This window comes from Labeo rohita, chromosome 2 (genome assembly GCF_022985175.1).
Source record: "Labeo rohita strain BAU-BD-2019 chromosome 2, IGBB_LRoh.1.0, whole genome shotgun sequence".
In the NCBI taxonomy this organism is placed as follows: domain Eukaryota; kingdom Metazoa; phylum Chordata; class Actinopteri; order Cypriniformes; family Cyprinidae; genus Labeo; species Labeo rohita.
In genome coordinates this window covers 20,241,664-20,256,468 of record NC_066870.1, presented here as the reverse complement: position 1 = coordinate 20,256,468, position 14,805 = coordinate 20,241,664, and the positions used below count along the sequence as shown (strand labels likewise).

The 14,805-nt window shown below is 35.3% G+C and overlaps 1 protein-coding gene across 5 annotated transcripts in view; it reads right to left on the bottom strand.

Annotated features, from left to right (window-relative positions):
• Positions 1-14,805, bottom strand: part of si:ch211-207d6.2 (sickle tail protein homolog) — a 70,883-nt gene that overhangs the window by 42,550 nt on the left and 13,528 nt on the right. Inside the window, exon 1 of one of the 5 annotated variants that reach the window (XM_051135417.1) lies at positions 11,457-11,580. The exons of the other annotated variants lie outside the window; for them this stretch is intronic. The gene's annotated coding sequence lies outside the window, so the exon portion shown is untranslated. Of the gene's footprint in view, positions 1-11,456; positions 11,581-14,805 lie in introns of those variants that run through there. 5 annotated transcript variants of the gene reach the window in all.

Genomic DNA, 14,805 nt, shown 5'->3' with positions numbered 1-14,805 from the left:
CATGCTTGGTGTGTGATCAACATCAGGCATCTGGACGGCCCCGAGAGGAAGGCCACGGTTAATGCTGCTGAGTGGTTGTAGATAACTGATGACGGCCAGCTGTTCCTGTGGTGATTATGTATGAATGCCTGCTTGTTGTTGGACTAAACAAACATTCACACTCCTCCGAAAGCTATCATACATACAGATTGATAGACTACTGCAGTTATTCAGTGATGTGCGTCACATGATCCTTCAGAAGTCATTCTAATATGCTGATTTGGTGCTCAAGAATAATTTCTTACTATTAAAAATATTGAACACAGTTGTGTTGCTTAGTTTTTACGTGGAAGCTGTGATATTTTTGATTAAAACATTATTTTGAACAACAGTTTGTGATACTCAAGGATGATACACAATAAATAAATGACATTTTGTGTTACACGCAGCTGTATCTCAGTGAGATGTTAATTAAATCTGTTAGAATTGTTGAAGCATTTATCCATCTATCCATTCAGCCATCCATTCATCATCTACATTATATTTTTATTGTCTTTTAATCACTTAAGATGAACAAAAGATGAGCTAACATTATCTTCAGTGGTCTGAAGCCCCTCTGGGTAACTTCCTATGTTTACGTCCAATTTCTCACAGAGTTAAACTCTCTCCTTAATGGTCTTTTAATGTTATCCAGCGCCAAGTGCATGGATTAATAAAAAACCTACCCTATCCTTTCACTTCCTCGGAAAACTCTCCTCAGTAAAACAGACAACCACTGGAGAAAATCCAGGCATTGTCTGTCATTTTCCAAGCATGTAAGGTCACTCTGTGGAGAGGATATCCTCTCTCCACTCACAGATGTTGTTTATGCACGTGGGACTGGATGACAAACCTGTATCTCCAACGCCAAACATAAGCTTTATGGTGTGGACATGCTGAGGCACAGCCATACAACATTAGCTATTTGCCAACACTTTTGAAAGTCTCACTCTGACGTTTAATCTGAAGTTTCACATTTAACGCACCACACACAGGACTTCAAACTGTGTTTGACTAATGTCTCATCATCCATACTAAGCTATAAGCGTGGATGATTTCAAGAGGTTTTGGGATTTGCAGGCCTGGCATCATGAGTATTTGCTTTCCTCTCAAAATGAAGTAAATGTTGAATCCCCTGCCTCTTTCATGAGGGTTGTGTGCTTGAAAATGAAGTAAATGAAGTAAATGTTGATTCCCCTGCCTCTTTCATGAGAGTTGTGTGCTTAAAAATCAGGTATGGCAGTCACAAACACACACAATTTTTATATGTATGTATACTTTTTTACCCTTTTTTTATTCATCAGACAATTCAGAATAATTGAAATCTATTAAATCTAGGGCTGCAAAACGATTAGTCGTGATTAATTTATATATATATATATTACATATAAATCTAACATATTTTCCTTAATAAATGTATATATACTCAGTACACACACATATAGTATGGAAACATAAACTTTTATTTTGAATAGATTCATTGTGTGCCCTAATTCAATCTACAATTTTTGAGAATGATTTCTGGAGAATCATGTGACACTGAAATCTGGAGAAATTGCTGCTGAAAATTCATCTTTGTCATAACAGGAATAAATTACATTTTAAAATATATTTAAAATTAAAGTAATATTTCACTATATTTCTGTTTTTACTGTGTTTTTGATCAAGTAAAGCTTTGGTGAGCATAAGAGACTTGGAAAATAATATATATATATATTATTATTATTTAATAATATGTTGATCATCATTATTATTATTATTAATTTATGCATTTTTGTAAACAAAATAGTCAGTGAAACTTTGCTTAAAGGACATCTACTGTTTGAGAACACTGCTCAGTTCTGATTTTTGCTCAGATGTGATTTTTTTTTGGGTATAGCTGTTCACGTTGTTGTTTTAAATGTAGCCAATATCAGATTAACAGTGCGAACAGATCATGGTTCTGAACTGACCCGCATGCTCAAAAAACAATGGCTTGCCAGGTTTTCTCAACAAAGCCGGCGAATTGCTTCTCAAAACTAGTCCAAAACTAGCCCAGTTGTGTTCTGGGGGGCATTCTATCGCGTTCTGGAGTTGAAAAACAACCGTTTTGAAACATTATGCGTTTAGTTATATTGTGATCTGCTGCAGCAGCCAGAGAAATTATGCACAGGTAATATGAATAATAAAGACATGGATGTGACAGAAGTTTTAAAACTTTTATGATACAAGCCCTCATGTTTTGCTTGTATATAGAGTTGTCGCTGTAATACTGATGAGTTTTTCTGACAAATTGTACTTCCACTGACTACCTTTCGCAACTGTATGGATAACTGGGCATGTAAAATCTTTAAAGTGACTCACGAGCACAGAATCATGACGAATTTCCAAGAGTGAAGTAAACGTCACTTGAATTCCGATATGAGTGTTCACACTGTGATTTCATTGCAAAACATCTGATCTGTATGGGATTTCTGTGTTTCCCCTAGGATTTTTTTTTTCTGGTACTTTACTCTCTGTGTAATAACAAAAACATTTATTTCAGTGAAAAAATAAGTCAAAAAATCTCAATTTCAACATTTTGAACAATAAGCCTTTAATTTTTCTGATTTTTTAAGAAATAAAAATTAAACCCTTTTATTTGTTGCCAAACAAAGAGGTTTTTCTGTTAAAGAAACGTTTCATAATAATTGTAGCATTTTTTCTACAATTAGGTGGTTAATCTTGGTTGTAATATTTGTAATTTTGTATTTTTTTAACATTTATTTTTTTGCCAAAAATAGGAATAAATAAACACCTACATTATATTGTACAAAAGTAATACAAGACTAATACATATCTGTTACATGTTAAACCATACTTTTATTTTGCAGGTTGCCAGTTAGTTTTTGTGCGTATACACATTGATATGAAATGGCAAAATTCACATGAAGTGACTCTCACAGAAGCTCTGGAGATTAAGTTCATGTGTTCATGTCGTCGAGCCTCGTGTAGTAAACAAAACCACGTCTCCGCCATTCATTCATACACAGCCAAGTGGAACATGGAGGATTCATATTTACACCATCTGTTTGCGTTCACAGACATTAGTCCACATCACGATTCGAATTAAGTGAGAGACCTACTTTTGATTTATTCATCCAAAAATTGACTAATTCTGTCGCATTCCATGCTATACAGTAAATCCGTTTTTATGAATGGACTCTGCGATCCCGTCAGCGTTTTTGCAGAGGAGAAATTGTAGACTCAAAGACCACGTAGAGACAGAAATGACATGCCGTTGTGTAAATAAGAAATAACATAAGACCATTTGGGCCGGATTTAAGTTGGATTTGGGCCACATTTACCTGCAGTGTGAATAGAGCCTTAGTCGTAAGATCCACAGTGAGACTGGTTTTTCTGGCCATTATTTGTCTTCCCATTCTGAGGGGAAATGTTTTTTTTTATGTGACAAGGAAAACTTTTCCTCAGTGCAAATCAACTTCTAACTGGCATTGTAAACATCCTGATTATGGCATTTGACATAACTGGCATGGTTAGAGTATTTTGTGTCTCCCATCTGCCATGGCTTGAATGTTTAGGCTGCAGTGTATTATGATTAGTATTCAGTGTGGTGTCTTCAGTTGAGAATCCCGAAGTATTATGTAAAACTGAATAGTCATAAAATGTGGGACTTTTAATGACTTGCTTTCAATCAGTTTCGACTACAGCGAATGCATTATAGGTGTTGGCGCCTGTGCTAACCATGATAAGCAGCTTTGCATACTTACCTCTCTGTCCTGTTATGGGAGAAATGCTTTATCTTTCAAATCCCAAACTGTGTTTGGCATTCGTTTATAGTCCAGCAATAAATGCTCTGGAGTGTTACGTAACTCAAGGGACACTGTGTGAATGATATAAAACCAACACATCTATCATTCCCTTCAACTGACTAGTTGAGAATGATTCCCTGACTTGTTCGAACAGATCCTCAGTTATACAAAGTACAAAGGGCAAATTCCAAACAACAATTCAACATTGAATTTGTAAAGCTAATTCCTGGAATCAGGCGTTAGATGACTTAAATGGTTTACTACAAATGTCTTTTTATGTATCAGTGCCATCTAGTGTTTAATAAGACTGACAGTTCTCATATGTTATGACTGGATAAACCTGGAAAATGAAAAAGAAAAAAGCTAAAATTACTTTTATTTGTAAAATAAAAACGAGAATTGAGAAAAAAGTCTAAAAAAAAAACACCCTGTGTCTATTAATATGGTAGGAGCCTGTAAAATGGGTGTTTTTCTTGGCCATCTTTGAGCTTCACACATTGAGAGGAATGTACCTCCTTTGTAAACCTTATTCCATGACCTTGCAATTATTTTGGTAGCCCCTCTCACAGTCTAAAGTAGACAGTGTCCATAGAAACCTGTACAGTGCTTTATTAGCCAAGAGTATCAGTCTCTCAGTGTAGCAACAGCATATTAACCAAACTGTTCAGGCAGAACTTTTTAGCAAGCCAAGAAACTGAGAAAACTCAACTTCGGGCTGTTCACCTCTGTTTTCCATCAAGGATTGGAACGTATCATTGGAGAATTCTCTATACCAAGACCAATGGATGTTTATATGAGCCTAGAAATTTAGTGGCTGGAGTTTGAGTGGATTCAAATATAGATAAATATTAAAGTCTAGAACAGACTTACCCTAGTCTGTTCTGTTCTATGAGTGGAGAGCATATGAATCTTCCAATAACCTGGTACTACACTTCGCAGGCCAGGACACCAGCATCAACACAGGCAGGAAATATCACCTAGCCCAGATCCCCCTTGTATAGTCTTTTCCATTCGTTTGTCCTTGACTGTTTTTCCTGCCCCCTTGTAATTTACACAGACTAACAATAAACCCAAACCAACTCTCCCCATCTAAAACTAAAACACCATGAAGTATGCTGGCCTGCCAAAGTTATACAGCTTCAACTGCAGCCCACCCACAAATTTACGATTAATCAAACTGTATTAACTAATATTAAACTCTTAATCCTTTCATATTCATACAGTATACATTTTACATATATTAAAAACAACTTATGTTGTATTATTTACGTAATTTTTTTTCACCATTTGTATCACTCCGCTAATACTGTTATACTGTTTTTGTGTCACAGAATGTAGTTTTAAGCATTTTTAGGTGAGAACGTACTTGTTTAGACTTTAAATATGGTTTGTTAATAAAGATAACGTTACATTTAAAAATTTGCTTCAGTGTTTTTGGAGATGTGAGCTCCAGGGCATCAATGGCCGTTCAGCGCTTATGAATCTGCCAAGAGCAGTCTTACCTCGGACAGTTCTTCCGGAATTTGCCACTAACTCTGGTGTCTCTATAGTGGTTAAACATGACATATAATTCATTTTGGGTAAATCTAACGAGCAGTCTTTGGTGTCATTAATCTATTATTTGTTCCAGAACAAATAGTTTTGGCTGAGGGCAAAATCTCATCACATTATATTTGATGTAGAAAATGTAATGCTGTATTTCAAAGCACTGCCTTTTTACTTTTGACTGAATTGCCTAGCAACTGTTATGATGTTGTTAAATATTAAATAATATTTTTTAATAAATAATACTTTATATAAATAATTGTAGTATTTAAGAATTGTATTTAGTAGGGCTGCCCTCAACTAAAGATTTTTCTGGTCGACTAGTTGTCATTCATTTTAAGCATTAGCCGATTATTAGTCGCATGTTAATTAATACACCATATAAATCATAATACTAAGCCTTTAATTGCCTACGTAGACTAATAAGTGCTCAAGCACACAAAAAAAGCTTGCCACAGTGCACCGGCAGATATAATAACTATGAATGTGTCAGGGGAAAACAGCAAGAAAACTGCATTAATGTTTTAATAGTTTATTAATGAACTAGCGCTTTCTTTGTTTTCGGTTTAAGAGATGAAGCCGGCGACACTGTCTCGTCATCTCCGCAGTAGTGGTGCACCTGTATGCTTGTTGGATTACACCTCAGAATATTTGTTTTCTATCTGAATTGGTTAATTTGAAAGTCATACAGACATTTTGATGTCTGTAAGGCAAGTATTTGAAGGCAAGTAGTTGAAGTTTCTCTCTCAAGTTCACAGAGCCTGAGAGAGCAGAAAGTGCATCCTGTTTGCTATAAATATTTTACAAAAGCACAATGTTTCATTGTTATTCTGAGGGCACACAAATAAACGTAGAGTCTTTACAGATTCGAAAGATGTATTACTTTTGTCTATATGACCAAAAATGACTGAGTATTTTAATAGCGTGACCGCACCGGCGCCTCCATCTGTCATAGCACGCTACTGTTCAGTTCTGTTCCACACTCCGCACAGACACTTCAATAGCACACTTTTTCCTACGTTAACTATAGATTGAGCTGCCACGTAAACTTGCTACTACACCCATCTTTTAGATGAAAAGCCATATTTGAAGTCAATGAATGATAGGTGTTTGGATGTCCTGCCCGAAGTACTGTATCACTACATAGACCAGCAGTTAACAATCTGTCAGTCTGCGTGACTTAGACACTTCCTGTGAATTTTTTTTTCTTCAATTAATAAAATTTTGGTCGACCAAGCCTCTTCTCATCGACTATTAGGGGGCAGCCCCTATTTAGTACTAGTGTGTATGTTCATGATTGTGAATTGACAGTAAAGGCTTTTATATTGATAGAGACTGGAACAGTCTGTTAAGGTGTTGTTACTTTTAGCAATACCTGAGCAGCAATGTTTTATTATGAATATGAGATAGAACTGAAGAATGAATGCTGTATCAGATGCAGGTAATAATACATGACTCCAATAATACAGTGAACTTTTAATACAGTAATACAATAAGTTTTCAATGAAGCAACTCAGTGATCCTTTGTTACTAGTTTTAAAGTGACGTTTTCAAATTAGTAATGGAGGCTTGAGATCATCTTTTAAACTATCAACTAGAGATTTTGCACAGAAGAGGGTTTTTAAAGACACTCTGTTGTTGTTTCTGAGGTATTTACACACTCGTACTATCAAACTGTTGCATAAAAGCAATATCACACGAGCAGCCGTGCGATATTGCTGTATATCGGCATGGCTGTGACGAGGCCACAGGCCTCATTTAAAACTGTATTAAAACTTTATATACTTATCGTCCATGGTGTGAACAGACTTTATTTCAACTAGTTAGAGTTTAATTATTAAATCTTGTGAGTAAACCTTATTCCGACTCAGTTTTCTTTAAGCAGGATAAGTGACAACAGGGGAAAATGCTCTTCGGTTGATAATACACAGCAACTCGACATGGATGACTTCAGACCGTTTCGGCAAGCTCATCATTTTAACAACACTTCTGCTGTGCTGAGAAGATGGTGAAGTTGATTTTTAAAAAATGATATCTTGTTCCCTCCAAGCTCAGAACAAATCACAGCCTTGTTCTCCGACATGCATGATTCATGAGTTAAGCTTGCTTTAGATTGTCAGAGGAGTGTAAATACTGGTATGTGAACTTCAGTTAAACCAGGGTTCTAGAGCATGACAGAATACAAATGGACATGTGCACAGAGTGAGCTCATTAGAGTACATCACACACTGTGTAAGCAATGTGAACAGGCCAGTGCAGTGTCTACACATGTGATGTGATGAATACATTATACTCAACTAAGTTTAGAAACTAAAGCTCAGCTAAATGTTTTATTGTCTTTCCTACATTAAACTGTATTAAGTAAAATTAAAATGGAACGCACAAGTATAAAACTCTGTGCATCAATAATAAATAGTTTTAATGGCATTGCAGTGTAAACATTATAAAGTATGTAAATGCATTTATATTGCACTATACATATTTAATCATAGGCCGTTTTTATAATATGCAACATTCAGTCTCTCTATCCCTTAGTATGTACAGTACAAGTAAAAATACCCCTGACCTAAACTGTTCTCTAGTTTCTCATAATCAAATGTCTTTTTAACGAATCGGAGAAACAATCTACTGGTAAATACTTCCTTTACACACATGCCTGTTGCATGTTTGTCTGCTACTTTAAATGACCTCAGTAGTATTTCACAAGCACATTTTGATGCTTTCACCCACCCACAGTCTCAGTATAAACCCCACACCTGTTGTTGGAAAAATATTGAATGTGCCGTCTCTGCTCTCTAACTCAGAGCTGGCACAATCACGTCAAATACAAATCCTCCCTAAGTCAGCAAAGCAGTGGAATGCAACCCATCCAGCACACACTCACACAAATGCCTTGGCTCAAAAGATTTGGGCTGACGCATGGCCATCAGCATTTCAGCAGACCTCAACAACAATTAAGCCTCATCAACCAGTGCTATTTCATAGACCATTTAGCTGGCCCACAGTAGAGCCCTGCATTCTACTCCATTACAACTCAAATCTCTGTTGATGTATCACAAATATCTGAACCCCGATTTCAGTACTTTGACACTTTCTGCGAGTTACTCTGGCATAGCCAACTCATTACTGATACCATTATTTATGTACCTGTAACTGCCGGTTCATTTTCTAGCTCATAGGCAGAGCATTTGAAATGGCATGCTGTTTTATTTTGAAACATTATACTTTGCTTTTATATTGATCTTAGTGTGAACAATTCATCCATGAATGCTTTTGACCTCAAACAGTCAAACTGTCTAGTCATTTAGTCTGCTTATTTTTGAGTTCAACGCCCACATCTCAAAATCCAATCATAACCTTTGTAAATCTTTGTTTATTTAGAGTAGGGCAGTAGAGAGACTTCCAACATGTGATGTTCGCTTTCATAATATGATCATTTTTAAAACACTGGTATGGCGGTGCACCCCAAAACATCAGAATCATCATCATAGAAGAGCACAGCCAAAGCCCAACTCAGGTAATTACCAAAATAATGTTCATCCGCAAGTAACTTGCAGTGTTTTATAAATAGTGTAGCTGTAAACATTTTTGGGAAAGAAGCATAATTTGCTAAGGACCATTGCTGGTCTGTTAAAACCACTGCAACAACAAACCCCTTAAATTAAAGGAATAGTTCACACAAAAATGAAAATGACCCCATGATTTACTCACACTCAAGCCATTCTAGGTGTTTATAACTTTCTTCTTTTCAGACGAGTGCAATTGGAGTTATATGTAAAAAAAATTCTGTCTCTTTCATGTTTTATAATGGCAGTGAATGGGTGTTAAGATTTTGAAGTCCTATAAAGTGCATCCATCTATCATAAAAAGTATTCCACATGGCTCCAGGGCATTAAAGAAGGCCTTCTGAAGCAAATTGATGTGTTTGTGTAAGTAAAATTTTCATATTTAAAACTTTATAAACTGCAATCTCTAGCTTCCGCTAACTGTCATACATGTGTTCATGAAGGAGTGTCATTCCAGAAAGCCTTTGTTCACCTCCCGGATCTGTATGGAGTACTTTTTAAGATGGATGGGTGCACTTTATTGGACTTCAAAATCTTAACACCCATTCACTGCCATTATAAAGCTTGGAAAAGCCAGGACATTTTTAATATAACTGACTGTATTCGTCTGAAAGACGAAAGTCATATATACTTAGGATGGCTTGAGGGTGAGTAAATCTTGGGGTGACTTTAATTTTTGGGTGAATTATCCCTTTAAAAGCAGTGAATGGGTGTTGAAATTTTGAAGTCCAATAAAGTGCATCCATCATAAAAAGTACTCCACACATCTCTTAAGGGGTTAATAAAGGCTTTCTGAAGTGAATCGATGCATTTGTGTAAGAAAAATATCCATTTTCCACTAACTGACGTATTGTATGTGTGCTTACGAGAGAATGGTGTTCCAGTGGATGAAGTGGGACGTAGCCATAGCGTAAATTCCGGTGAGAATGTGCTAGTTTTGTTTACAGCAAAGGAAAACCAGTTTCCTCGTGGCTTATATCAAAATCTTCAGACTTTTTTTTTTTTTTTTTTTTTTTTTTTTTTTTTACAAATCTTCGTTTTGTACTTTAATTCATGACTGGTGTTTTGTTTTGCTCTCTCCTCTGCACAACCGTGTTTGTCACTTCTTACCGGAGCTTATGCTACTCCAACATCCTCTGGAACACCACTCTCTTGAGATTACGGTTTATAAAGTTTAAAATATCAATATTTTTCTTACGCAATCACTTCAGATGGCCTTTATTTTCCTCCGGATCCGAGTGGAGCACTTTTTATAATGGATGGATGCACTTTATTGGACTGAGAAAATCTCAACACCCATTCACTGCTATTATAAAGCTTGGAAGAGCCAGGACATTTTTTAATATAACTCACATTGTATTTCCCTGAAAGAAGAAAGTCATTTCTTTAAAGAAATAGTTCACCCAAAATTAAAGCAGAAAACAAGACTGAGGAGAAAGCAATATTATAGATAGATGTCTTGTATTTTAGCCATAAGTAGTGGTTTGAAGTCATGTGCATAGATTATCGTTTGGACGTTGGACTTTCATTCAGACGGCACCCATTCACTGCAGAGGATCCATTGGTGAGCAAGTGATGTAATTTTGAATTTCTCCAAATCTGCTCCAATAAAGAAACAAATTCATCTACAGCTTGTACAAGTAATTTTTTAGCAAATTTTAATTTTTGTGTGAACTATTCCTTTGAGAAAATCCAAGAAAAGATCACTTGGCCTGCATGTGTGAGAATATATGACAAAAATAGCATTTTTACTGCAAATGAGATAAGCAACACTCCCCTTTGTATATTTCACACTCTCATTATGCCAGTGTCAGTCTTTTCAAAGCACAGCAGATGGGGCCGAAACACTGTTCCTCTTATTAAATCATACAAGCACACATGTGGTTTGCCAAAATAAAGCATGACTAAAACATTTCCTGAGAGGAGGAATAAGAAAACATTTCTTGAATTTTAAGGAGTGAATAGTTGCCATACACCACATTAAATACTGTCAAAACTTTTGGCTTCATGCTGATTCCTTTTCAGAAATGAAACTGCAGAGCCAATTTTTCATTCCACAGTCATCCTATTTAATTAATCGGCTGGACTGATACAACCGCCCAATTTCTGAACATTAATAACTTGAACACGACGTGATCATACTTAATCACTGTGGCACTGCATAAATAAGGATTTACCTTAAATAATGCATAGCCTAACACACTCAACATACATATTGTGCTTGTCATGTAAACAAATATGTATTGCAAAATCTGCAAAATCTCACTCTTTACGCTGGTTCACTGACAAGAAGCTTTGCAAAAAATGCTGAAGTCCCTATAATTGCAGCACTTTAAATCGCCACACACTTCAGGCTGGTTCTAGTTGTTAAAACATGCAGTATAAATCTCAGTGACAAAGTTCAATATTTGCAAGGAGTTCTTAAGCAGCAATGCAAACATAAAACACAAGCATCCCAAACCACTGTTTATGAAATGTGTGCCCATAAATGATCTGACATTTATAGGGGTAATTCAGTCCTGCAAAAAAAACTCACCGGCACTAAATGTCCTCCGAGTCAGTTTGCATGTGTATCCTGTTCGGTGTGAGGCTCACACTGCCTCCCTCTATTAAATATATGAGTGTCTCGCCCACTGCTCAAACCACCGCTCTACTCTCTGCTCTACTGAGCTGAAGTTTATGTAAGTTAGAGGGTGCGCGAGTCGGAAATGCAGCAAAAAGGAGGGTCTATTGTAAGACTAATGGCACTCCTGTTCCTGAAACCTCACCTTTGTATACAATCAGCAAGGATAGGACAGAGAGATTACTTCCTAGAAAAGCCATAGACAATTAGTTAAGAAGTGTTTTTGTTTGTGGTTCCAGAGTGTTTGGACACAGGTTACGGCATCAGAGGTTTAAGACAAAGAACACAATAAAGCCAATAAGAGGTTTCCTTCACGTTTCAAAGCACAGCTCTTATTCTGTCAGCAAGGGGTTCGTTTTTCAGCAACAAACCCTACCTGTGACCCTGAACAGACAACAACAGAGGTTTCAACAGCATTTTTAACAAAGCTTAGATGAGCAGGGCAGATTCTGTTACGTCCCTCTCTAATAAACTGGAAGACCAAGATGTTTCGCAGAAGATGCTGAAAATTCCACCCCTCTTTGTTTTTCATACAATGTTTCCAACATCTGCCCATTGTTTGCAGGAATTGGAAAAGATTTTGCTTGTTGCAGTTAATAACTAATTTCCGCTGGTGCCTCCACCCTCTTTTCCTGTCCATCCACAGAAAGACAGAATCAACAAGGTATCGAGCCAAAACTACCGTGGTTATATTATGCAATGAGAAAACATTATCTAAAAAACATTGTTTTATTATTATATATACAGTACTCTTAAAAGTTTGAAGTTGTTCAAATGTTTTTAGGCTCAAGTCTCACCTAGGCTGCATTAATTTGATTGAAAATACAGTAAACACAACAAAAACGTTTAGAAATATTATTACAATTTGACTTTTTACTTTTGTATGTTAATATATTTTAAACTATCAGTAGCATTATTCAGTCTTCAGTGTCGCATGATTCTTCAGATCTCTAATATGCTGGTGCTCAAGAAGCATTTCTTAATATCAATTTTGAAAACAATGATACTGTCTACATTATACAATATAATAGTTTTTAAAACGTTTCTGAATTAATATAAAAATGTATGTTTTTTAAAATTACTTTTTAAAACAAATATATTTTATTGTACTTTTATGTCATTTTTTATTTATTTATTTATTTATTTTTACATCTCATAAGTTGACCATAAAAATAAAGACTCTGTTTTAATGGTTAAATTAAAAAAATATTAATCAAATTTTTTTTTTCTCAAATTCAGTTTTTACTAAATTCTGTGTTTTCAGTCAATTTCCTGGATTCCATTTTAATGGTTTCATTAAATTTTAATAATCAAAACCATTTCTAATTAATTGATAAAGAATTAAATGTATAATTTATTAATTAACTAATTTAATTCATTAAATAAAGAAATACTGTGTTTTTACATTTTTCTGGTAAATAAATTCTGGTAATACTTTTTCTGGTAAATATTCCTTAAAAAATAATGTTTCAAAAATAATTTTTATTAATACTAGTAGTAGTAATACCATTGCCAGACCAATTTGCAGTAGATGTCACAGTTATGTCACCGGCAGCTGTGCGCGCATAATGGTGGCAGAAAAACACTGGTAATAAGTTGAGGGAAACAGGTAAAATCCATGTAATAAAAGGAAAAATGCATTGTTGTGCCTGTGGATATTAGAATCGTTATGCAAATCATTTTTATAGAATATTGTTGTCAGAAACGCCATTTGAAGCTACACGCAGACGTCTAAATGGACAGAATATGGATTGAACTTGCCATGATTACTCTACTTTTAAAACATAAATTTGATTTAAACAATTTATCTACTTGATATTCACATGCAGATCAAAGTTACAGTTACAGCATGAAATAGTATTTAAACCTATAACATTTTACATAACATTTACCTATTTTATCTTACAGTTCTGATCATTTTTTTCTCTGCACATGCAAGTTTATATCTCTTAGTTCGGACTTAATAGCTCAATTAAATTCAACAATAGCAAATTTGTCAATTCTGAGGAAAGAAACCTAGAAGCGTGGGCTATAAACTCATGATTTTGAGCCGAGTTGATTTTTCTTATCAGAATTGCCTGAATAAATTAAGAATTTTGAAATATAACCTCAGATTACATTTTTTAAATCCTTTTATTCCATGGCTTCCATAGAACGCTACTTGAAAACTGTCATTTTCTGCCACCAGATAAGCTCTGCCCACAAAAAAGTCCAAGTTAAACTTTTATTTTGACGGGTTGCTGTGAAGACCTGTAGGTTAAATTTCTTTTTGTGTATGATATGACGATGCTATTCATTCACACAGAGACACGCAGAACATGCAGGATTCATATTTAAATTGTATTTTTTTTTGTGGCTTAATATTCACAGACACTAGTTCATATCGCTTTTTGATTTAAGTGTGCAGACCTAGAACAGAAGACCAACTATACAGTCCAATGGGCAAAACTGACATTTATATGAAGGGCTGCCCAGAGGACATCATATTTTTAGTCATTCCTCTTTCAGCACCATTAGACAGACACCAACAACACAGATAAAAGTCCCTGAGCAGGTCAGCTTTATTCAACCAATGAGAGACTTAAGCACTACCGCAGCCAAGTTTACACCTCTAAGCTCTTCACTAATGGTATTCTGTTTCCAAGCTAACCCATAAGAAGGGTATAAATACACCGGGTCTCTAGGATACAAGACACTCTCCTGAAACTCTTGCCGACTTTGTGTTTTAGTAGGATAAGAAGAATTGACTGCAAGTCAGCATCACTCAGCTTAGTTCAGTGTTAATGTACATGTGTGGTGTTTTACATTTATTTTATATATCAAATCTAGAACAAAAAGTCTAAAAAGTTACATTTTTATCAGCCGTCTTTGTCACATGATCCTTCCGAAATAATTCCAATATGCTAATTTGCGGCTCAGTTATTAATAAAGTTTATTATGTTCAATGAACAGAATGATTGATGCTTAATATTTTTGTGGCAACTGTGATAGTCCAGTTCTTTTAAACTGTACACTGTAAAAAACAATTTGTTGAGTCAACTTAAAATAATTTGTAACCTGGCTGCCTTAAAATTTTAAGTTCAGTCAACTCAAAAAAAGTTTATTCAACTTGAAATGTTACATTATACTAAGTGACAACTTAGATATTTGAGTTGAATCAACTTAAAATTTTAAGGCAGCTCATCTGTTAAGTTTAGCAGACACAAATATCTTGTTACTTAGTACAACGTAACATTTCAAGTTGACTAAACTAATTTTAGTT